This window comes from Podarcis pityusensis (genome assembly GCF_964106645.2).
Source record: "Podarcis pityusensis genome assembly, chromosome: 11".
Taxonomy (NCBI): domain Eukaryota; kingdom Metazoa; phylum Chordata; class Lepidosauria; order Squamata; family Lacertidae; genus Podarcis; species Podarcis pityusensis.
Window position 1 is genome coordinate 8,210,745 of NC_138036.1, and position 24,585 is coordinate 8,235,329.

Sequence of the window (24,585 nt, forward strand, 5' to 3'; positions counted from 1 at the left end):
GTTCAACTTCTGAGCCTCTCCAAGCCAAAGGCAGAAAGCCCAGCCAGCAGCCAAACGAAGCCTCAAGCGGTGGTTCCCACAGCGCAGCAACCCGGCAAAGGGGATGCAGCCAGAAAAACCACGTCACCTCTCTGCTGGGAAGCACTGAGCAAAGGCGAGGCCCCAGGCAATGCGGCCGATTTGATCGGCACAAGGCATGCAAGCTCCAGCCCCCAGTCATTCGTAGACTCCTTACTGGGTGAGCAATGCAGCCAAGCAACATAGTTGGAGCCTCCCTCCTCCCTGGCCGGCAGGAAGGGAGGGAGAGGAGCTGCTTCCTTTGAAACCCGGGAAATTTACGGGATATCATCAATCCGGGACAGCAGCGGGACACGGCACTGGGATAAGGGAGTTTCCCACCAAATAAGGGACGGTTGACAGCTATGATTCTGGTTGATTTATTTTATTTTATTTATTGTGTTTCTTTTCCGCTTTCCATTCAGTGAATCCTAAAGCAGCTTAGGTAAACGTAAAGGTAAAGGGACCCCTGACCATTAGGTCCAGTCGTGGACAACTCTGGGGTTGCGGCTCTCATCTCGCTTTATTGGCTGAGGGAGCCGGCAGACAGCTTCCGGGTCATGTGGCCAGCAGGACTAAGCTGCTTCTGGTGAACCAGAGCAGCACATGGAAATGCCATTTACCTTCCCACTGGAACGGTACCTATTTATCTACTTGCACTTTGATGTGCTTTCGAACTGCTAGGTTGGCAGGAGCTGGGACCGAGCAATGGGAGCTCACCCCGTCGCGGGGATTCGAACCACTGACCTTCCAATCGGCAAGTCCTAGGCTTACTGGTTTAGACCACAGCGCCAATAACAGTGGTTGGCCATTGTAAGATCAGGTTGCTGGCCTAGATGGGTCATTGGCCAGTTGGTTCCACTTATGTTCTTATATCCTCTCTTTTCCCAATTGGCCTTCCTCTGCATCCCCCCCCATCCCTTTGGTATAGGGAAGGGGCAGAAATTCAATTTTGTTTCAAACCCACACATTCTCAAATCAACAAAGAGACCACGAAGCACAGCAACCCTTTGAAATTCACACTTCTCTGAATTTTGCGATGGCAGTTCTCCAGCCAAATGATGTGTATGGAAATGAGTGCATTAGGAGAAATAACACATAAATGTGTGTTCTATTAAGGAAAGTTCCTTGCAGAAATTGGCATATTGGTCAAAACTGCATACCAACATACGCTTATTTTTTGTAATAAATTTTTATTAAATGGCGTGGGAAGTCAAGAAAAGATAAATTGATTATGTATTGAAATTTATATGTCAAACTTTGGAAAATTTAGTAAAAAATGATTGCAAAACAAACAAACGTGCTTATTAGGAGAATTTCACACTAAAGTGCTGGTGAATTTTCATGAATTTTCATGATGGTATTAATTTTTTTTAATTGAATTACTTATTACGGTCACAGACCAGTTCCGGCTCACTTACAATATCAGGAAAATCATAAAATACAACAAGAATACATTGAATTGCAGTTGGGTATAACAGAGACAATTCAGATATAGCAGCAGTTAAAATATATATGAAATCTTGATCACTAAAATATGACCTAAAATTGGTATTTTTATTTTTTAAAAATGCTGTTATCCAACCAACTTGTTCTGTCAGTGTTAGGATTTTCATTTGCACAACAGAACCTCCTCCTCTCTTCCCCTTTGTGCCCCCTAAATCTATCCTGGGGGTTCCCCCAACCCTCCAGAACAAGTTTGGGAGGGGTGCAGGATGTGGGTGGGAAGAGAAGAGGAGCGGGGAGTTCTCCTCCACAAGTGAAAATCCTCACACTGACAGAATAAGTTAGCTGGCTATGGCCCATTAATTCTCACATTGCTGCGGATATGAATTGAAGAAAGGAAAAATGAGAAACTGAAATTGAGAGGGACTGTGGTGTTTGTGAAATCTCAGATTGTAAGCTCCTCGGAGCAGAGGTCTTCTTTTCTCTTTCACTCTTAGCTTACACAGAATCATAAATGGATGGCTCCATTCAAACAAGCGATAAAATCACCACTTAATGGTATGTTTCTGCTGCTTTTGTATCCATTGAGTGTTGAAATACCTTTTTTAAAAAATTGACCCAATGTGTGCACTGCCCTTGACAATGTACGCGTCGGTTTCCGTAAGGCTTCTCCTTCCAATTTCATTTCCTCCTGCCCCGCTTTTAATGGTTCCAGCCATCTGCTTCGTCTTGGCAGAGAATGTGAGACAAGCAAAACAAGAGACCATGATAGATCTATGTGCTTGAGGTCACCGTCGTCTGCAAAGCTAAATGATGTTGGTTGAAAGCATTAGCCAAGTTCTTCGAAATGAATTAACTAATGGGAAACAGTGTAAATGGAGACATGATTTGGGACTCGGCTGTGGGGAGGTCTTTCTGCAAAAGGCTTTTGACAAGAGAGAGCTGAATCTGCTGAGGCACCACATTCCTTCCCAAACAGTGTGGACAGCCCCCTACTGGTGCCGAGAGGGAACTGCGTGCATGCTTTAATAAACATGTTAATTAAAAGCGACCCTTTTAATTAACTCCTATGAGCCCAAAGTAGCCACCCGCACGGGAACCTGAGTGATCTATTGTTCCGGCACCTTTAGTGATGTTGACAAAATTCACATTTCCCAGCTGGCATCTCATGGCTGGTGCCCATTGGTGTAACGCAGGAGGCTAACAGTAGGTGGAACCAGAGTCAACGACAGGAAGAGTCAACCAGTACTAGTTCAACGCCCATTCTTGTCCCTGCAAAGTTCTACAGTGGCGACACAGAGACGAAGGAAGAGGTAGCCAATAGGCAGTGCCACCCCTGGTTCCATTTGCCCTAATGGGTGTGAATAGTAGCAATTGCCTCCAATATTTCTTCAGTACAGTGGTATCTCGGGTTAAGAACTTAATTCGTTCCGGAGGTCCGTTCTTAACCTGAAACTGTTCTTAACCTGAAGCACCACTTTAGCTAATGGGGCCTCCTGCTGCTGCCACACCGCTGCTGCATGATTTCTGTTCTCATCCTGAAGCAAAGTTCTTAACCCAAGGTACTGTTTCTGGGTTAGCGGGGTCTGTAACCTGAAGCGTCTGTAACCCGAGGTACCACTGTACTTTGCAGTTTCTGGCCTTCCTGATCTTTTTTATTATCTATCTATCATCTATCTATCTATCTACCTATCATCTCATTTATATGCACCCCTTTTCCTCCTTAGAGCTCAAGGTGGTTTACATCACTCTCTCTCTCCTCATTTAATCCCCACATCAACCCTGTGAGGTAGGTTAGGCTGGGAGGCGGTAACTGCTCCCCAAGATCACCTTCCAGGTCTCGTGGCCATGAAGGAATTTAAACCCCTGGCCTCCCACGTCCTAGACCAGCGGTTCTCAACCTGTGGGTCCCCAGATGTTGTTGAACGACAACTCCCATCATCCCTGAGCTCTGGCCTTGCTAGCTAGGGGTGATGGGAGTTGTAGTCCAACAACATTTGGGGACCCACAGGTTGAGAAAGGCTGCCCTAGACTGACACTCTAGCTAATATACCCCACTGGCTTCTTCCAAGGGACTCCTTTTAATCATTTATTTATTTACTCACCAGGCAATTTCTTCTCTCCCTAATGGCCACAGAAAGCTAGAGCCTCTGGAACACCTGTCGCTACTTCTTTCCTCCCCCTCACCAAGGTCACTGGTTTAGACTGGGTTGTGAGGGAGAAATGGGGAAAGCGATGGAGAATGGCTGCTTGGGCACCATCTCAGGTGTCATCCTTTCCAATGTGACCTTCAGGCTGGTCCTGAACTGGCTCCATCCACCTAGACTCCTGGACAAGAAGTGGGAGCAGAGGACTTCCTGTCCCAGGTGAGTCTTGCTTGACTTTCTGAGTAATGGTGAACAGGCTTTGGGGAATCAGCTTCCTCTCCCGTGGCAGTAAATAAGAGGACAAACAAAAGAAACATCTTACCGGTTAGATTTTTTAAATAATCACAAAGAACATGTCTACCAGAAATGGTGGTGCTCTCAATTAAGGCTCACCCCCCCCCCCCGCTTCCATCCCTATTAATCTACATCATTCCTATGTCTTGTAATCTGAGTCTATAGTCTCTGCTCTTTCTGTTCTAACACTTTCTGAGCTCTCCGTGTCTTTGGAGACAGGATGTGTGTGTGTGTGTGTGTGTGTGTGTGTATGCTGTCCAGAGACTGTGAATCTGTTGACCCTCTCTCGTCCACTGTTTCTTCACCTAGTTGTTCCCCATCCAGTATTTCCCAGCTTCTGCCTTTTGAACTATGCCCCTCTTCAAACCACTGTTCCAAATCTATACTGTCCTCCTGCTCACGGGAAGATTCAGGATCAGGATCAGAGGGAGGGGGTGGCTCCCACCATTCTTCCTCAGTGCAGCCCTCCTGAACACTGTCCCTGACAGTTTGTCCTTTAGTCATGACTTCTAATTTGCTTTTTGACCCTTTTGGTCCATGCTACCAACTTTGCCCCACAGTTGGTGTATCCATCTCCTAGATTACCTCACACTGCTACTCCTAGACCAGCCTTGACACCTAGCCGAGACAGAGTACTGGAGGTTTTGATTCAAGAGCCATTCCAGTATAGGATTTTGATTCTATGGACTGTCTTGTGGAATGAGTCCATAGACCATCTGAGCAACCTACAATCTAAATCCTCTATTCTTAGAGAGCATCATTATCCCATTCCCTTGTGCCCTGGCCTGGAAGGGTCAGTTTGAGGTGAAGAGATTCCCTTTGCCTTTCCAGCGCTCTCTCCCCCCTTCAAGGTAGTTAGAATTTATGGCATGATAAATATCACCTTGCTTTAGGGAATGGACATAATTCGTACAAATTAGTGTCCCAGAGAGGAAAAGGTTAATGTTGAAACCATAGATACACACAACGAAGGCATTGTGTGTGTGTGTGTGTGTGTGTGTGTGTGTGTGTGTAGAATATGAGAGAGGGGAAAGGTTTTCACTTATGGATGAGGGAAAATATTGAAGAGAAACCAATGGACTGGAGGAAAAGAAATGGTGGTATATCATGTTTTACGATGAGAAGGCCAAGCATTCTGTATTTCCTAGCCCACATGAAAGAGAAATAAATGGAGGCTTACAGATGTTTGAACAGACAACAAACCAATTCCACTAGGGATGGGCGGAGAAATTGGATTCAGTTCGAATTCATCCTAATTTGCCCTTTCCAAAACAATACACAAACCAAAACACAGCCATCCCTCGAAATTTGCACCTCTCCAAATTTTGTAATGCAGTTCTCCAGCCATGTAATATGTACTATATATATAGACCAGGGGTCTGCAACCTTTAAGACAAAAAGAGCCACTTGGACCCGTTTCCGATGAAAAAAAAACTGGGAGCCGCAAAACTCGTCATTATAAAAATAACTTTTTTGTCACTTTTTTATTATTTCTTTATTTGACCCCTCAGAATTACTCCTCCTCATAGAAATAAACGTTAAATTAACAAGTTACCTTTTTGTGTGTGTGTGTTCTTCACTCCCCTTCAAAACAGTGACCAGCGTACATGCCCCCTTTCAATGCAGTGACCAGCGTACATGCCCCTTACAATGTAGCGGGCGGGCGGGAAGGTGACGTCGGGACAGTACGTGACTAACGCACGCACCGCCCCCATGCGACGTCACAGCCAGTACAGCGCCTGCCACAGTGGGGAGTGTCGGGGCGCACAATGCGCCTCCTCCCCTCGCTAGTATCCGCCCCGAAGCCACAGCAAAGGTGTAAAAGAGCCACATGCGGCTCCGGAGCCGCGGGTTGCAGACCCCTGATATAGACACATGTACAAACACTAGGATAAAGTGTGCATTAAAATTCATATATACATGGAAATAACATACAAAACACATCATATTAATTTATTAATTATTTTCAAAACCATTGTCTCAAGACAATTTACAAATAAGGTCTTTAAAAACTGTTACAAACACGAATACATTTAAAACACGCTTTAAATCCTAACAAGTGGACACACATGGCAAAATCCTATTAACCCAGCTAGGGGAACTGCTCTCTTATGGTAACCTGCTTTGAATATTTTAGCCAAGACAGAATACAAAACTCTGTATATTAAGATAAATTCCCACTAAAATGCTGGTGAGTTTTCATTTGGGCTTTTTTTTTTTTAATCGCAAGCTGATGTGGACATGCGGCAACTACCGTATTTTTCGCCCTATAGGACGCACTTTTCCCCCTCCAAAAATGAAGGGGAAATGTGTGTGCGTCCTATGGGGCGAATGCAGGCTTTCGCTGAAGCCTGGAGAGCGAGAGGCGTCAGTGTGCACCGACACCTCTCGCTCTCCAGGCTCCAGGAAGCTATCTGCAAGCCTTGCACACCCGGGGGGAGTTCCCCCGGGCACGCAAGGCTTGCGGGTGGCAGCCTGCAACGCGGAGCACGGGGGCCCTCCGGAGGACGCCCCATGCTTCGTGCAGGTGTCGGCAAGCCTTGCGCACCCGGGTGATCTCCCCCCGGGAGCGCAAGGCTTGCGGGCGGCAGCCTGCAGCGCGGAGCACGGGGCGCCCTCCGGAGGACGCCCCATGCTTCGCGCAGGTGTCGGCAAGCCTTGCGCGCCCGGGGGGAGATCCCCCCCGGGAGCGCAAGGCTTGCGGGCGGCAGCCTGCAGCGTGGAGCATGGGGCGCCCTCCGGAGGACGCCCCGTGCTTCGCGCAGGTGTCAGCAAGCCTTGCGCGCCCGGGGGGAGATCCCCCCCGGGAGCGCAAGGCTTGCGGGCGGCAGCCTGCAGCGCGGAGCACGGGGCGCCCTCCGGAGGACGCCCTGTGCTTCGCGCAGGTGTCCGCAAGCCTTGCGCGCCCGGGGGAACTCCCCCTGAGCGCGCACGGCTTGTGGGCGGCAGCCGGCAGCGCGGAGAATGGGTGCCCTCCGGAGGACGCCCCGTGCTTCGCGCAGGTGTCTGCAGCCTGCCGCTCGGCGCGTGGGGCGCCCTGAAGCAGAGCGCCCCTCACGCCGGGCAGACATCGGCCAGCCCCACAAGCTCGGGGGACAACGGGGAGGAGCAGCGCCGCCATCCCACTGTTCCCCGACCTGGTTTTGGGGGGGAAATAAAGGGGGGGAAATTTTCCTTTATTTTCCCCCCAAAAAAGTAGGTGCGTCCTATGGGACGGAGCGTCCTATGGAACGAAAAATACGGTAAATGTAAAGTTACAAAAATAAGAAACTGTGATAAACCAAAATGGGTAGATTAGTCCCTCCCTAAATCTCACACAAGGGATGCAGGTGGTGCTGTGGTCTAAACCACTGAGCCTAGGGCTTGCCGATTGGAAGGTTGGTGGTTTGAATCCCTGTGACAGGGTAAGCTCCCGTTGTTCGGTCCCTGCTCCTGCCAACCTAGCAGTTCGAAAGCACATCAAAGTGCAAGTAGATAAATAGGTACCACTCCAGCGGGAAGTTAAACATTGTTTCCGTGCGCTGCTCTGGTTTCGTCAGAAGCAGTTTAGTCATGCTGGCCACATGACCCGGAAAAACTGTCTGCGGACAAACGTCAGCTCCCTCGGCCTATAGAGCGAGATGAGTGCCGCAACCCCAGAGTCATTTGCGACTGGACTTAACTGTCAGGAGTCCTTTACCTTTTTAAATCTCACACATGCCTACTCAGGCATAAGTCCAGTTGAGTTCAACGAGATTTACTCCCACATAAGAAGGCTTAGGTTTCTCACTGTAAAAATATTGGGAGGGAGGTAATGTCATTTCCCCCTTTTTTGAAATGTTATGATCCCCATCCAGCCCACATTTTACTAGCTTCTCCACAAGAATATCACAGGGGACTTTATCAAAAGCCTTACTTAAATCAAGATACACTATGTCCACAGCATTCCCCTGATCCACCAAGTTTGTAACTTTGTCAACAACAAAAAAGTAGTGAGATTTGTCTGGTATGACTAGTTTTTGAGAAACCAATGCTGGGTCTTAGTAATCACAACTTCCTTTTCTAAGTGCTCATAGACTGACAGTTGAATTATCTGTCCTAGGACCTTTCCTGGTATCAACATCAAGCTGACTGATCGGTGGTTACCTTGGTCTTCTCCACCCCACCCCACCCCCAGGTAAGAACAACTATTTTAAACTCTGAGGAAATAATTAAAATCAACGATAAGAAAAAAGCAAATTAAAACACATGTCAACATTGTACATACCTGGTTAGGCTTGCCTACACCGAAATGTTTTTAGCAGGTGCCTAAAATAGTACAGGGAAGGTGAATGCCTGATGTCAATAGGCAATGAGTTCCAAAGTCCAAAGTGTGGGTGATTTATATACTGTTAAGTGCTTTACATAGGGATGCGGGTGGCTCTGTGGTGTAAACCACTGAGCCTTGGGCTTGCCGATTGGAAGGTCGGCGGTTCGCATCCCCGTGACGGGGTGAGCTCCCGTTGCTTGGTCCCTGCTCCTGCCAACCAAGCAGTTCGAAAGCACGTCAGAGATGCAAGTAGATAAATAGGTACCACTCCGGTGGGAAGGTAAACGGCATCTCCGTGCGCTGCTCTGGTTTCACCAGAAGCGGCTTAGTCATGCTGGCCACATGACCCGGAAAAACTTTCTGTGGACAAATGTCAGCTCCCTCGGACAGTAAAGAGAGATGAGCACCGCAACCCCAGAGTCATTCGCGGCTGGACTTAACTGTCAGGGGTCCTTTACCTTTTTAAGTGCTTTACATACTGATAGTAGCAACTGAAACTTGGTCCACCTGTGAGCTGAATTGAAATTGTCCCCCATTTCTGTTTAGACTGTGAGCAAAACGTACCAGTGTCATGGTTGGGGCTAACAGGCCCATTCCAAGTTCTCAGGCTGATGACTTTCCTAGTCCTTAAAATTGTGAGGATTATAACAAGGGATATTCCGCAAGCAGAGCCAGTGTGAGCCAGTGTGGTGTAGTGGTTCAGAGTGGTGGACTCATAATCTGGTGAACTGGGTTCGATTCCCCGCTCCTCCCCATGCAGCTGCTGGGTGACCTTGGGCTAGTCACACTTCTCTGAAGTCTCTCAGCCTCACGCACCTCACAGAGTGTTTGTTGTGGGGGAGGAAGGGAAAGGAGATTGTTAGCCGCTTTGAGACTCCTTCGGGTAGTGATAAAGTGGGATATCAAATCCAAACTCTTCTTCTTCAGAGCATGTGCTCTCCCACTGAGCTGAGAGCCCTCCCCAACATCCACTTCTCATATCAATATTCCCTAAACCTACTTGCTTTTTCTCTCTCTTCCCCCGCACTCCCCCCCTTTTCATTTTAATAGAGAAATCACTTTAGCGGGAAAGAAATCACTGTGGGACAATTTGTTTGCTTGCCACATGTATATTAGCTATAAAGTAGCCAATAGCACATTACACACGAGAAAGGACTTCAGAGAAATGTAATGCCGCTGATTGTCCCTGAAGGGGTTTTAAGATGATGAGACACCGAGCGAATGAAATTTATTTGCCTTATAGAAAATTAGTTGAATCATGTTCAGGTTTGCATTATTTGCATTTGGAGAGCTTGCAACATCTGTGTAATGCTGGAGATTTATTTGTGGAGGGTTGAACATAATTGCCCGTGGAGATATATATATATATATATATATATATATATATATATATATATTCTGCTTTCCTCCTTGGGAAAGAAACATTGTTTTAATGTTCGTCCTTTCCGTGCAAAGGGACGGCACCCACAATTTGCTTCTTCTAGAAAATCTCAATGCATGCAAGGAGGGGGGGCTGAAATTTGGTACTACCACTCTAGGTTACGCTGGCCTCAACTAGAGCCAGAGCTTTCTCGGCTGCGGCTCCAATCAGGTGGAACGCTCTGTCACAAGATACTAGGGCCCTGCGGGACCTGACATCTTTCCGCAGGGCCTGCAAGACAGAGCTGTTCCACCAGGCCTTTGGTCAGGGCACAGCCTGACTCCCTCCTCTGGCAATCTGCACAGAATTTTGCTTAACGGTTGCCATCAATTTGATTTTAATTAATTTTTATAATGAAATGTCTTAGAAAGTTGGATTATTTGATTGTTGTTAGCTGCCCTGAGCCCAGCTTCGGCTGGGGAGGGCGGAATATAAATAAAAAAATTATTATTATTATTATTATTATTATTATTATTATTATTATTATCCCCCCCCAAAATTAAAAAAAAAATACAGTATAGGTTTCTATTCTGTTACTGTTTATGCATGAATTATAGAATCATAGAATTGCAGAGTTGGAAGGGTGCAATGTACGTGGCGCAGCAATAAAACTGCTGGCACATTTGCAAAGCTAAGCAGGGTCCGGTATGGTTTCCAACTGGATGGGAGACCACCTGTTAAGATTCCTAGGTTGCAAGACGTTGGACTAGGTGATCCTCTGGACTCCTTCCAGCTCTACAATGGAGTGCAGGAACCACAGCTAATTGTGCCAATTTCTCTTGTATTAGGTGTCCTGGAAGATGGCATTCAAGATCTTATCACCCATCCGGGCAGAACGTGCCGGGTTCAGTCTCCGGCATTTGCTATAATATGTCCATAAAGCGGACATTGCTTGGTGGCAGAGCATCTGCTTTTCATGCAGAAGCACCCAGGTTCAGTTCCCAGCTTCTCCATGTTGGAGTGGAAATGTCCCTATCTGCAACCCTGGAGAGCCACTGCCAACCAGTGTAGACAATACTGAGCCAGGTGGACCAACTGCCTGTCTCAGTATTGCTCTAAGCAACAGGGAGAAGAATTCCAGCATGTGGCGTGGGATAGCGGTTAAAGTGCCGGACCTGGTAGAGGAGGGGTCAAATCCCCCACTCTGCCATGGAGCTCACTGGGTGCCCTTTGGGTCCAGTCACTCGCTCTCAGCCTAACCTACTCACAGGGTTGTAGTGAGGAGAAAATGAGGAGAAAGAGGAGAATAGATAGATAGATAGATAGATAGATAGATAGATGATAGAGATAGATGATAGATGATAGGTGATAGATGACAGATGATAGATGATAGATGACAGATGACAGATGATAGATAGATAGATAGATAGATAGATAGATAGATAGATAGATGATAGATGACAGATGATAGGTGATAGATGACAGATGATAGGTGATAGATGACAGATGATAGGTGATAGATGATAGATGATAGATGACAGATGACAGATGACAGATGATAGATAGATAGATAGATAGATAGATAGATAGATTGATAGATGATAGATGATAGATGATAGATGACAGATGATAGATGATAGGTGATAGATGATAGATGACAGATGACAGATGACAGATGATAGATAGATAGATAGATAGATAGATAGATAGATAGATGATAGATGATAGATGATAGATGATAGATGACAGATGATAGATGATAGGTGATAGGTGATAGATGATAGATGATAGATGACAGATGATAGATAGATAGATAGATGATGGATAGATAGAGATAGATGATAGATGACAGATGACAGATGACAGATGATAGATAGATAATAGATAGATAGATAGATAGATAGATAGATAGATAGATAGATGATAGATAGATAGATGATAGATGATAGATGACAGATGATAGATGATAGGTGACAGATGATAGATGATAGATAGATAGATAGATAGATAGATAGATAGATGATAGATAGATAGATAGATAGATAGATAGATAGATAGAGATAGATGGTAGATGACAGATGACAGATAGATGATAGATAGATAGAGATAGATAGATAGATAGATAGATAGATAGATAGATAGATAGATAGAGATAGATGATAGATGATAGATGACAGATGACAGATGACAGATGATAGATAGATAGATAGATAGATAGATAGATAGATAGAGATAGATGATAGATGACAGATGACAGATGACAGATGATAGATGATAGATAGATAGATAGATAGATAGATAGATAGATAGATAGATAGAGATGATAGATGATAGATGACAGATGACAGATAATGATGATGATGATGATAGATAGATAGATAGATAGATAGATAGATAGATAGATGATAGATGATAGATGATAGATGATGATGATAGATAGATAGATAGATAGATGATAGATAGATAGATAGATAGATCGATGATAGATAGATAGATAGATAGATAGATAGATAGATAGATAGATGATAGATAGATAGACACACAGACATGATATGCAGAGTAGCTTACAGCCAGGAAGCTAAATATGGACATACCTTGGTTCTCAAACACCTTGGTACTCGTACATATTGGGTCCCGAATGCCGAAAACCCAGGAGTAAGTGTTCTGGAATTCAAATGTCCTTTGGAAGCCAAACATCCAACACAGCTTCCGTGGCTTTCGCTTGAGTGCAGGATGCTCCAGCAGCCAATTGGAAGCCGCTCCTTGGTTTTCAAACGGTTCCAGGAGTTGAATGGACTCCCAGAACGGATTAAGTTCAACAACCAAGGTACCACTGTAATTCTTCTGGGTGATTTATAACTTCTTTGGAAAGACTATACAATGCCCAGACTCTTTATATTCAAAAGGAACTTTACTTTCATAAACATATAACTGAGAACATTTCTACAATTTCATGCCTATTCACTTTGTTCCTTACAGAGAGCACAGGTTTCTCCCTATTAACATTTAGGGATTTTCCTCTGTCTGCTTCACCCCAGAGAGGCCACAATGACACAACATTGTCTTCAGCAGCATCCATAGAAACCTCTCTCAGCAGTCGTTCTCCCTCACACACAGAGATAGAAGACTAGAACAGAAAAAACAATTAAAAACGACAGTTACTGGAATAACAGTCACAACAGAATGGCATGCCTCTCTCTCATGTGACTCACAGCCAGCCAATCACACAATCACCGCCACAGGAAAAACCCTATGCTAAAAATACACAGCAATTTACCGTATTTTTTGCTCTGTAAGACTCACTTTTTCCCTCCTAAAAAGTAAGGGGAAATGTGTGTGCGTCTTATGGAGCGAATGCAGGCTGCACAGCTATCCGAGAAGCCAGAACAGCAAGAGGGATTGCTGCTTTCACTGCGCAGCGATTCCTCTTGCTGTTCTGGCTTCTGAGATTCAGAATTTTTTTTTCTTGTTTTCCTCCTCCAAAAACTAGGTGCGTCTTGTGGTCTGGTGCGTCTTATAGAGCGAAAAATACGGTAACATAAGCAAAATTCTCTTTTCAGGAAATTAAACCATTATGCTTAACAGAACTATATACAGCATCTTGAGCTCTTTGGAGGAAAGGTGGGCTATAAATGCAATAAATCAATTCTACACTTGAAAAGTAACACCCCAGAACTGCTCCGGTCATGTATTTGTGCCCTAGGGAAAGCGCCTAACTGACCTGTAACGGTATAGAAAACCGCCACTGACAGATCTGTATAATTGGCAAGGCATAATCAAACTTACATGGGGCAGCCCAATCCTTCAAAGACCATTAAGTGGTTTTTGCTTTAAACCTTGTTGGGATTATTTTACGGGCAGGCCCTCGAGGGGATTAAACAGCCCAGCATTTACTGCTTCTCATCAATTTACCATCTGCAGCTCCACCTTTAACAACTTGACACAATGCATTTACCGGACATTTTGTCATTGTGGTGTATTAGGGAGATGCGTGTGGTTGTTTGTTGTTTGTTTTGTTTTTTTGTTTCTCTTTAAAAGCATTTGGCAGGAGGCCATAAACAAGGCTGTTGCAACGTATTGTTCATCGCTGAGCTCGGATTGGGAGCTAATGCATCTCTGCATTAAGATGTGCCGTAATTGTCGCTGGGAAGGCGAAAGGTTACCTTGCTAATAATATGCAAATAGAGGCTTTACTGTGCATAATGAATGATCGCATTAGATTAAAGGCAGAAATTTCCTTTCGTGGTACTCGCAATAAACCTTTTTGCGTTCGGTTAATAATTAATTTAAAAGAATTACCATTTCAGTGAGGCAGGATACATTATTTATTAAATGTAATTAAAGTATTTATTAGGCAAGTAATAAGTGACAGGCACCAGCAACGGGGAAAGCTTTCATATTTTATCAAATAAGCCTGGCCTGTGTTTGAAAGCAGTCACAGTTGTCTCGATAGGTTGTGTTAACATATTAATTATCGGCAGGATGGCAGAGATGATAGTCGGAGTGGCAGTTTCAGCTCTCCCACCCAACAGCTACCCACTTTGGAAGGGAGAAAGACGACCCTCAAATCTCGCATTTTCTAACACCTGTATACCCCCAAGCTATAAAATGCCTTTGCATCAACATGATGGGATGCTGTGATTTATTCTTATTAGTAGTAGAATTAGTAGAATTAATATTTATTTGACATAAGTCACTTTTTATATGAAAAGTAAGTCACAATATAATAAAAAATTAAAACCAATATATATAGTTAAAACAAAGCAAGAGCTACAAACATCAACGTTCATTCCAAAGCAGCCTAACTCATCCCACCCACTAAAAGCAGCCACAGTATCTAAAGTGTTCCAGGTTGAAGGCCGAAGCCTGGCTGAAAAGAAACATTTTTGCCTGTTGTCTAGATGGTGTCAGGCGGGCCTCCCTGGGGAGAGCATTCCCTAAGCAGGGAGCCACCAATGAAAAGGCCTTTACTTGTGTTGTCACCAGACCTCCCTCCGAGAAGGCAGATAATTATTATTTATTTATTTATTTATTTATTTATTTATTTATTTATTTATTTATTTATACTCCGCCCATCTGGCTGAGTTTCCCCAGCCCCTCTGGGCGGCTCCCAATCGAGTCTTTAAAAACAATACAGCATTAAATATTAAAAACTTCCCTAAACAGGGCTGCCTTCAGATGTCTTTTAAAAATAAGATAGCTGCTTATTTCCCTGACATCTGATGGGAGGGCATTCCACAGGGCAGGCACCACTACCGAGAAGGCCCTCTGTCTGGTTCCCTGTAACCTCACTTCTCACAATGAGGGAACCACCAGAAGATGGAGAAGGACCTCATGTGATGAACGAAGGGTCCAGGTTGGTTCATGTGGGGAGTGGCAGTCCTTGAGGCTTTGGGATTCAGACCCACATGAGTCAAAACAACCACTTCAGCTTGATCCCAGAAACTGGTAGCCAGTGCAATTTTACCAGAATTGCTTTTATATCATCATCACATTTATTGGCATCACATACAAACATCCAAAACAAATCAATACAGAATTCCCACTTCCCCAGGGGCACAAAACATGGCAGCAAGCTATAATTATTCCAATCTTTAAAAAGGGTGATAAAAAGCTGCCATCCAACTATCGGCCAATAAGTCTATTGTCAAACATCGGGAAATTGTACACTAAACATCTGTTAAATAAACTAACCACCTGGCTTGATGAAAATAACATCATAGGTCCAGAGCAGGCAGGGTTTAGGCCAGGGAAATCCACTTTACACAATTGCATGGTGTTATCCCATTTAGCCGCTAAGTACATGTGGCTCCACAAAGAACGTCTCTATGTGGCCTTCCTAGATATTAAGGCTGCTTCACTTTTATGTGCTCAGAGTGTCTTGCACTGGTCATTGATCTGGTCATCCAAACTCTGAACCTTCTTCAAAAGCAGTCCCACATATAAGGCATTGCCGTAATCTAGCTCGCAACATATGTTAGGCTGTCATGGTCCAGACAGGGCACATCTGGGCCACCAGCCAAAGGCACTGTGTGCCATTGAGGCGACTTGAGCCTCAAGAAACACTAACAGATCCAGAACAGATTCACAGGGAGAGTTCCCCTATCAGGAGCAACACACATCCTGCCAAGGGAACCAGCCAAAAATAGTGTATCCATCTTGTCTGGATTGAGCTTCAGTTTATTGGCTCTCACCTAGTCTATTCATGAGGCAAAATGTCGGTCCAGCACATCCATTGCCACACCTGCAGGTCTAAAGAAGTTGAGCTGTGTCATCAGTGTATTTATGACAAGGCTGATGAAACTTTGGATGACCCCCACAAAGCAGTTACATGTGAACTTTAGCAGCCGAACCCCACGCGGCAGGCTCCATGGGGCTGAAAAATACTTTGCAGGCACCACCCTCTGAAAGCAACCATCCAAGTAGGATCAGAACCACTGCAAAGTGGTGCTGGCCAACCCTGGTTCGGACAGCTGCTCCAGAAGGATACCATGGCTGGTGGTATTCAACTAACTCGTTGTGCTAGTGGAAGCCAGAGCAACAAGTCCTAGAGCACAATGGGCCTTACCCACACTCCTCCCTCCATGTGCCCCTGTGTGCTCCCACAGATCAACTCTTGAGTGACAAGAGAACCCCCCAGATCAGCATGCAGGGGGAGGAGAGAGGAGATACTGCCGTTCCATCAGGCGAGCAGAATAGAACAGTCTCCTTAGTACCACTTTGAATTACACCCTATACCTTTTTCCTTCCTGAAAGTTTAAAGAAACAAACAGATGACAAATGTGGAAAGAAGCAATTGACGAACTGCACTGGAACGTGAGTAAGAAGAAAGTGAGCTGTGGTAAGTGGGTGGATTAATTTTTTTTAGTGCAAGCGAGCAGAAAACATTCCGCATCTTCATTCCCTTTGTTTGATGGGCAAATGAGAGAGTGTTTCTCTCTGGAAATGATTGATAATTCTTTGTCAAGGGTAAGCTGCTATTAGCAGGGGATGCACTCAATAGACGGCGCATTGGAAAAGAAGATGCTTTTTATATGTGCAAGAGGTCTCAGGTTCAGTCTACAGCATCTCTAAGTTAACTTTTACAGCTATGTGGGGTTTTTTTAAAAAAAATGAATAGCAATAGGTAGCTTGTTTGTTTGTTTGTTTAAATAAAGCTATGTTGTCGTTTTTTGAAAAGGATGCTAGCAGATACAGATAGTGAAGTGTAGGTAGGTTCCCACAAGGCAAGACACAGTGATAACAGCAAGAACCTTTATTGAACTACATAACTGGGAAACAGGGGCAAAGCAACTGCTTATATACATTTCTGAAAGTCTGGACCACTCCCACTCCCAACGTGATTGGCTGTCTAAACTTCCAAGCTGCAAATCATAACTCAGAGTGCAAGGGCCACTGGCAGAGGCCCAAATCCTGAAATGTTCCATGATTGGACATCAGGTATTGAATCAGAACACAGGAACTCAGAATCCTTAGTCCAGACTCAAGCTCAGGCAAACACAGACCACTGAATATATAACAGATAGGAAAGAACTTTTTCCTGAGGCCTTGGAAAGGTGTTGTCATTCAGACTGGACACACCCAGGCATAAGAATGTAAGAATGCAATAATAGCCTGCTGGATCAGGCCAGTGGCCTATCTAATACAAGATCCTGTTCTCACAAAGGCCAACAAGATGCCTGTGGGAAATGCACAAGCAGGATTCAAGCAACTGGTATTCAGAAGCATTACTGCTGTTGACTATGGAGGCAGACAGTGGCAGGCCTTAGAGGTTCAGATTTCAGTGGCTCCCTGCAAAACACCAAAGTTCAGCCTGTCCCGTGTCCCCCCCCCCCCGTCTCTCACCTTTTATATCATAGTTGTGGCACCCACTGTGGCACCCCTGAAATTCACGCCCATTGCAATCGAACTGGTCGCGCTCCCCCAAACCTGCCTCTGAGGCAGAGCACTGCCATCATGGCTAGTAGCTCTTGAAAGCCTTCTCCTCCATGAATTTGTCCAAACCTCTTTTAAAGCTATCCACATTGGGGGCATCACTGTATCCTGTGGGATGGAGTTCCACAGGTTAACTATGTGCTGTGCGAAGAAGTACCTTCTTTTACCTGTCCTGAATCTTCCAACATTCAGCTTCATTGGACAGGCTGAATAGTGGAAAAGATGGACGAAGGACACAGCTCTGTTGGATTCACAGCTCTTTATTGCAGCAGTTAGAGCTGCTCCTGGAATCAGACTGACTGCAGCCTAGCTGGCGGCTTTATATAATACTAAGTAACTTGAAACAGTAACAACTCACAACTAGCTAACCAATCAGGAGCGACAGTTTTCAATCCTTCATTTACATACTGGTGGCCCTGAGCGAGAACTGCAACTTAATCTTAATACATAACAGGACGTCTATGAGTTCTAGTGTTGAGAGAGAGAGGAGAGAGAGAGAGAAGCTTTTCTCTACCAACTCTCTTCATGACGTGCATAATTTTATAAGCTTCTATCATAGAATTGTAGAGTTGGAAGGGGTCTCAAGAGTTATCTAGTTCATCCCCTGCAATGCAGGAATCTTAACACATGGTTCCCCATCCAGTTTGAAACCATACCGGACTCTGCTTAGCTTCTTCAAGCAGGCAGGGACCGCTCCTTCTAGCAAGGAGGCATCAATCACCTCCCTGCCCAACCAGCTGTCCCCTCCCTGCTAGTTTTTATCAGCCAAGAATGGTCCAGAGCGCAGGTCTCATCCTCTTCCAAAGACATCCGAGCCAGTGGCCTTCACAACCCTTTCTGGGAGCAAATTCCATAGTTGACTTATGTACTTTGTGAAGGATCCTCTTAACTGTGGCTTCTCTTGCTTGTCCTGAATATCCTGTCCTTCAGCTTACCATTGGGTGTTCCCATAGTTCTAGTATCATGAGATGAGTTTCAGCCTAGCATGCTAGTTTCCTGTGTGAAGGGATATTTTTGTATGGAGGAGCCCTCAGTCCTGTAACAGTCCCACTCAACGCTCTTTGAAGTGGTACAGTCCAGACCCTGATGCAGTACCTCAGTGACAATTAGGCCTGAGTGACAACATTCCTCCAGCACAACTTGGCACCACAGATTTGGACTGCCAATTATGTAAGTGCTCCATCTTCTACCTTGTCCTGAGCAATAAAGTTGTTTTTCCTCTTGGCCTGGTCTTCTCTTAAAAATAACCTGATGGTTGCCAAACACAGCCAGAAAAAACATCGTTACTTTGAATGGAAATAAGCCGTGCAAAACCCAACTCTCTGGAATAGTTTTGTTCAATGTGCTGAATCCATAAATTCTCCTTTTATTTCCATTTGCTGTTTTTTTAAGGGAGTTGCTAAGCTTGCTTTCCTTTCCTTTATGTAAACCCAGAATTTGATTTTTGATTTTTTAAAAAAACCTGCTCCTTGATCTCATGCAAAATTTAACTGGAAACCGTGCAGTTTTGAAAGGTCCAGTCTTCCATTTTGATTCAAAATGGTACTGTAGCCAACCAAGCATAGATGAAAACCTACTCCTCGATTTCAGGAACAATCATGCAAAATTTTGGTTACATTTATCTGGGCGGTGTCCAAATATATAATGAGCAACTTTCCAAAATACATAGTATTTGAAGGGCAACAGGTTGTTGTGGGAGGTTTTTCTAAAGTCACCCAAATTTGACTCTGCTCAATCTCATACTAAAAGTGATGGACCCTTTATGTGTTTTCCTTGGGCTTGATTTTCCCCAAGTTTCCCCAACCCTCACAACTGTGAGCAAAGTAGCAGGTTTTTGGAAGGCATTGCTTCCCCGCTAGCCAGGCTTGGTGTTAATTAAATTACCCGTTTGATCTTCACAGTCTCTGCACCAGATTCAATGGTGCGGTGCAAGGACGTCCGCCTCTTTTAACCTGACATTTATTTTGATTCATTTCCGTGAGGGAAGCTGGAAGCAGGGGGCAAGGAGACAGAGCCCAGATGAAACGTGATCTAAAAGGAAATGGTAACATTTCACGTTGGCGGAAGAATCGACAAAGCTGAGCAAATGTATCAGCTGCGTTGGCGAGAGTTAATTCGAAGCGACCGCGTGATTTCAGAGAGCTGCATCCAAAGTTAGTCATGTTCAGAGTAGACCCGTTGAAATGAATGGGCATGACTAACTTAGGTCCATTAATTTTTGTGGGTCTGCTCTGAGCAATACTTTGGAGAAAGCCAATCATTGTTCCCCTACATGACGTGCTCGCTTGCCCAGCTGAGCTCCGCAATTTTCCAGTTTGGCATCTAAAATTGATGAAACTGATAGATATATTGAAGGTTTTTCGAAATACACACCCATTTCAAAATTCAACACACTACAATCAACTCTGCAATTAGGCTTCAGGTCTGTACAGCAGGGGGGTCTTTTGCTCCAGGTGTTCCCATAATACTCCAGGTGCTGCTCGGTGGCAACTGCCACCATCCCTGGCCATCTCTGACCTTACTCTATGTGGGGCTGCCCTTGAGACTGACCCAGAAACTCCAGCGGGTGCAGAATGCCACGGTGAGACTCCTTACAGGGTCCTCGCCATGGGATCACATTCACCCTGCGCTATACCAGCTGCACTGGCTCCCAGTGGAGTACAGGATCAGGTTCAAGGTGCTGGTTTTAACCTTTAAAGCCCTATACGGCCTAGGACCGTCGTACCTACGGGACCGCCTCTCCTGGTATGTCCCACAGAGGACTTTACGGTCTTCAAATAAAAACATCTTGGAGGTCCCGGACCACAGGGAGGTTACGCTGGCCTCAACCAGAGCCGGGGCTTTTTCGGCCGTGACCCTGATCTGGTGGAACACTCCGTTACAAGAGACTAGGGCCCTGCAGGACTTGACATCTTTCTGCAGGGCCTGCAAGACAGAGCTGTTTCACCAGGCCATTGGCCAAGGCACAGTCTGACCCCCCTTCCTTCGGTAATCCTCACAGAACTCTAGCCCAATGGTTGTCATTGATTTGATTTTGAATTGATTTTAGAATGCATTTCAATTGATTGATTGTGATTTTATGTGGACTGTGTTGCTTTTATTGTTGTTGGCTGCTCTGAGCCTGGCTTTGGCTGGGGAGGGCGGGATATAAATAAATTATTATTATTATTATTATTAGCTGGACATGAGGAGAACTGGAGTCCAACAACATCTGAAAGATCACAGGTCTGTCTCTCCCACTCCAATGGCAGAGGTGTGTTGAGGTGTGTGCTTATCTTTCTCCTATATAAAAAAAGCAAACGCTACTCTAGGCTGCGTCAACAAAGTATTGTGTCCAAGTCATGAGAAATAATAGTACTGATCTATTTTGCCTTTGTCAGACCACACCTGGAGTGCTGTGTCCACAATTTAAGAAGGATATTGGCAAGCTGGAATGCATGAAGATGAGGGCAACCAAGATGATTAAAAGGACTCTCCTTCTTGAAAGTTGTTAAGCAGAGGTTAGATGGCCATCTGTCATGGATATTTTAGTTGCATTACAGATGATGGAGTAGATGATGCTTGGGGTCACTCCCAATGCTACAATTCTATGAATCTAAGGGTCTGGAAACAAAGCCTTACGAGGAAAGGTTGAGAGAGTTGGATATGTTTAGCCAGGAAACAGACGGAGAACAGATATGATAGCCATCTTCAGATATCTAAAGGTCCGTCACATGGAAGATGGAGTAAGCTTGTTTCCTCTTTTTCCGGAGGGTAGGACCCAAACCAATGGATTCAAGTTACAAGAAAGGAGATTCCGACTAAACATCAGGAAGAAATTTCTGACAGTAAGAGCTGTTCGACAGTGGGACGGACTCCTTCAGGAGGTGGTGGATGTTAGGATATTGATGTTCCATTCCACCTTAACAGACATGTGGAATTGTTGTATGTCACATGTGTGTTTACACTCCAGCACAGCTTGCTGGGAACTTCCATCTGTGTGTATTGTCGTTGTTGTTGTTGTTTAGTCGTTTAGTCGTGTCTGACTCTTTGTGACCCCGTGGACCAGAGCACGCCAGGCACTCCTGTCTTCCACTGCCTCCCGCAGTTTGGCCAAACTCATGCTGGTAGCTTTGAGAACACTGTCCAACCATCTCAACCTCTGTCATCCCCTTCTCCTTGAGCCCTCCATCTTTCCCAACATCAGGTTCTTTTCCAAGGAGTCTTCTCTTCTCATGAGGTGGAAAAAGTATTGGAGCCTCAGCTTCAGGATCTGTCCTTTGCTTATGCTGCTTGCTTGGACGTGAAAGGGAGAAGACATGTTTTTTCCTTTTGTCCAATGTATGCTGAATAAACTGCCTGTAAATATGCTTTACACAGCCTCTTCCTGCCACTTCTGTGGTGCGTTTACTCTGCTGAGTTGTGTGCCCAGCTTCTGAAGCTTCTGAAGCTCTGGGTCGCAGATTCATGCCGCACCAAGGACTGGTTTTGATTGACACGTCGGCCGGTGAGCTGGAGCCAGCTGGGGGCTAGCCAATTGCCCCGATTCCTTAGCAACATCCTAACAGTGGACTCTGCTTCCTTGGAGGTTTTTAAGCAGAGGTTGGATGCCATCTGTTATAGATGCTTTAGCTGAGATTCCTGCATTGCAGGGAGTTGGACTAGATGACCCTCGGGTCCCTTCCAACTCTACAATTCTATGATTCTGTGATTCTATAACATATGTTGCTACTTCACTGGCTAGATGAATGCAGGCCATGTGAAATATGAAGAAGAAGAAGAAGAAGAGTTTGGATTTGATATCCCGCCTTTCACTCCCTTTAAGGAGTCTCAAAGCGGCTAACATTCTCCTTTCCCTTCCTCCCCCACAACAAACACTCTGTGAGGTGAGTGGGGCTGAGAGACTTCAAAGAAGTGTGACTGGCCCAAGGTCACCCAGCAGCTGCATGTGGAGGAGCGGAGACGCGAACCCGGTTCCCCAGATTACGAGACTACCGCTCTTAACCACTACACCACACTGGCTCTCAGTGCTCATATGCTCAGATGCCTCCCCATTTCTGCCCACCCTGCAGCATCTACCGCCTGAGGCACCTGCCTTTACTCTGCCTAATGGTAGGGCCAACTCTGCCACCATGGATTTATCATTGCGCTGTGGAAAGCGACAGGCTACCTGCATTGCAATGGCAGGTAGAGACACCCCTGCCAGTTTGTGAGTAAGGGGGCAGGGTGTAGCTGGTGGGGCACAGCCCCATTGGCCCTAACTGACCGTCCTCCCGTGGATACAATCTCACCTTGCGGGAGCAAAGCAAGATGAATGATCAACAAACAGGTCATCTGGAGCGGCCATGGGTTTGTTTCCGCGACTCAGTTCCAGATCCACCGCCATGACAGCCTACGACATGTTCCCCATTAGCTGTGAAAGCGACAGACAAGGGGCACATGTGACACTTGCAGACTTCATGGCATTAAGGTGCTTGAAGGAGAATGTGCAAAACTGGTTTGGCTCTGGTGTGCTAGTGTTTTAAGGTGGCCAATTCAAAACCCCTTACCTTGAGCCCTTCCTAAAACCAAAACCCCCGTCGCTGTGTATTAACTTGTGGTGTCCTGCCCCTGTGGTGTAGTGGTTGAGAGCGGTAGTCTCGTAATCTGGTGAACCGGGTTTGCATCTCCGCTCCTCCACATGCAGCTGCTGGGTGATCTTGGGCCAGTCACACTTCTCTGAAGTCTCTCAGCCCCACTCACCTCACAGAGTGTTTGTTGTGGGGGAGGAAGAGAAAGGAGAATGTTAGCCACTTTGAGACTCCTTCGGGTAGTGGTAAAGCGGGATATCAAATCCAAACTCTTCTTCTTCTCATTCAAAGCAGTAAATGCTTCCATCCGCCCTTCCAAAATTTTGCCCAATCACGCTGAGAAACATTTTGTGTTTTAGCACATTGCATATACACTCTTTGCCCCTTGCTCTCAATTTGCTTTCGGGGTTGTAGCTTTCCCTCCCTGCTCAGCAGTTCCATCTGCATTTGGCAGCAAGGGAGGAACAACGCTCCAACCGTGTCGCTGTTGTTGTGTGTATGTGTGTTGTTGTTTAAAATTGCCCCATGCAAAATGGCGTCCAAGTGACCGAGAACCGCCACACGCCACCCAGCAATTGCCAAACACCTCCCTCCTCCATCTTGATCCCTTTCGGTTTTCCGACCTCGCTCATTGTTTTGGATGCTAAAAAACGCCTTTCCTCTTGTTACAGGAAAACAGCGAGAGATACAGGCTGCTCTCTGCGACCAACGCCCCACCACCACAGACACACGCTGGATTGTTGCAAATATAATATACAGGGAGTGTGCAGTTCAGGGGGAACTGGCACCTGACGGGGAATTGTAGCAGATACACAGAGACTGTGCATGAGGTTCATATAAGTGGCCGTCGAGGGGGGGGGAGACCGTGTTTTCAACAGGGTGCGAGCTCCATGATTTAAAAGGTGGGAGTGAATAACGAAAGACAGAAAGCTTGACCAATTTATAAGCCGGGACTGCGGCAACAACAAATTAGCCTTTGCTAACATACTAAGTATATTATCCAAGTGTGAAATTATTTCCTGTAGGGACGAAGGTGAACGATGAGGAAGGGTTTTTTGGAGGGGGGTGGTGGGCTTATGAGGTTTTTAAAGAAGAAAATGATAATAATCTGTTTTTAAGGCCTGTTGTTTTGCCGTTGTTTACCACATCTGGAAAATGTTAGAAAGCCCCTGCGCACTTTACAGAGATGTTAGCGGCAGGGGAGGGGGATTTAGGAGGGGAGGGGAGAAAGAGAGAGAGAAACCGCACAATGTCAATTACATTTGCTGAGCAGTATATCTTTTTAGAGTATGTGTGACCTTTTCTGTTTGTCATTTCCTGGGCACCACACCAAGTGATCCCCTCAGGACTGCTGGCTTTGTGGAGCAGCCCCCCCCCCCGCCCTCCCCCAGCAGCGGGAACTGTAGAGCTGCAGGCTTCTGGGCTGGCTGCCAACCTCTGGATAATTGCCATCAGCGGGAAAGATCGAGAGGAGCTTGGCAGAGTCCATCTTTTCTTTTCTTCCCCCAG

The 24,585-nt window shown here is 45.6% G+C and overlaps 1 long non-coding RNA gene across 1 annotated transcript; it reads left to right on the plus strand.

Moving 5' to 3' along the window:
• The first annotated feature begins 12,303 nt into the window (after window positions 1-12,303).
• LOC308458820 lies at window positions 12,304-24,109 on the plus strand. The gene is made up of 3 exons (XR_013977699.1): window positions 12,304-12,419; window positions 16,349-16,433; window positions 23,748-24,109. It is a non-coding gene; the product is annotated as an uncharacterized lncRNA (long non-coding RNA).
• Window positions 24,110-24,585: the final 476 nt, after the last annotated feature.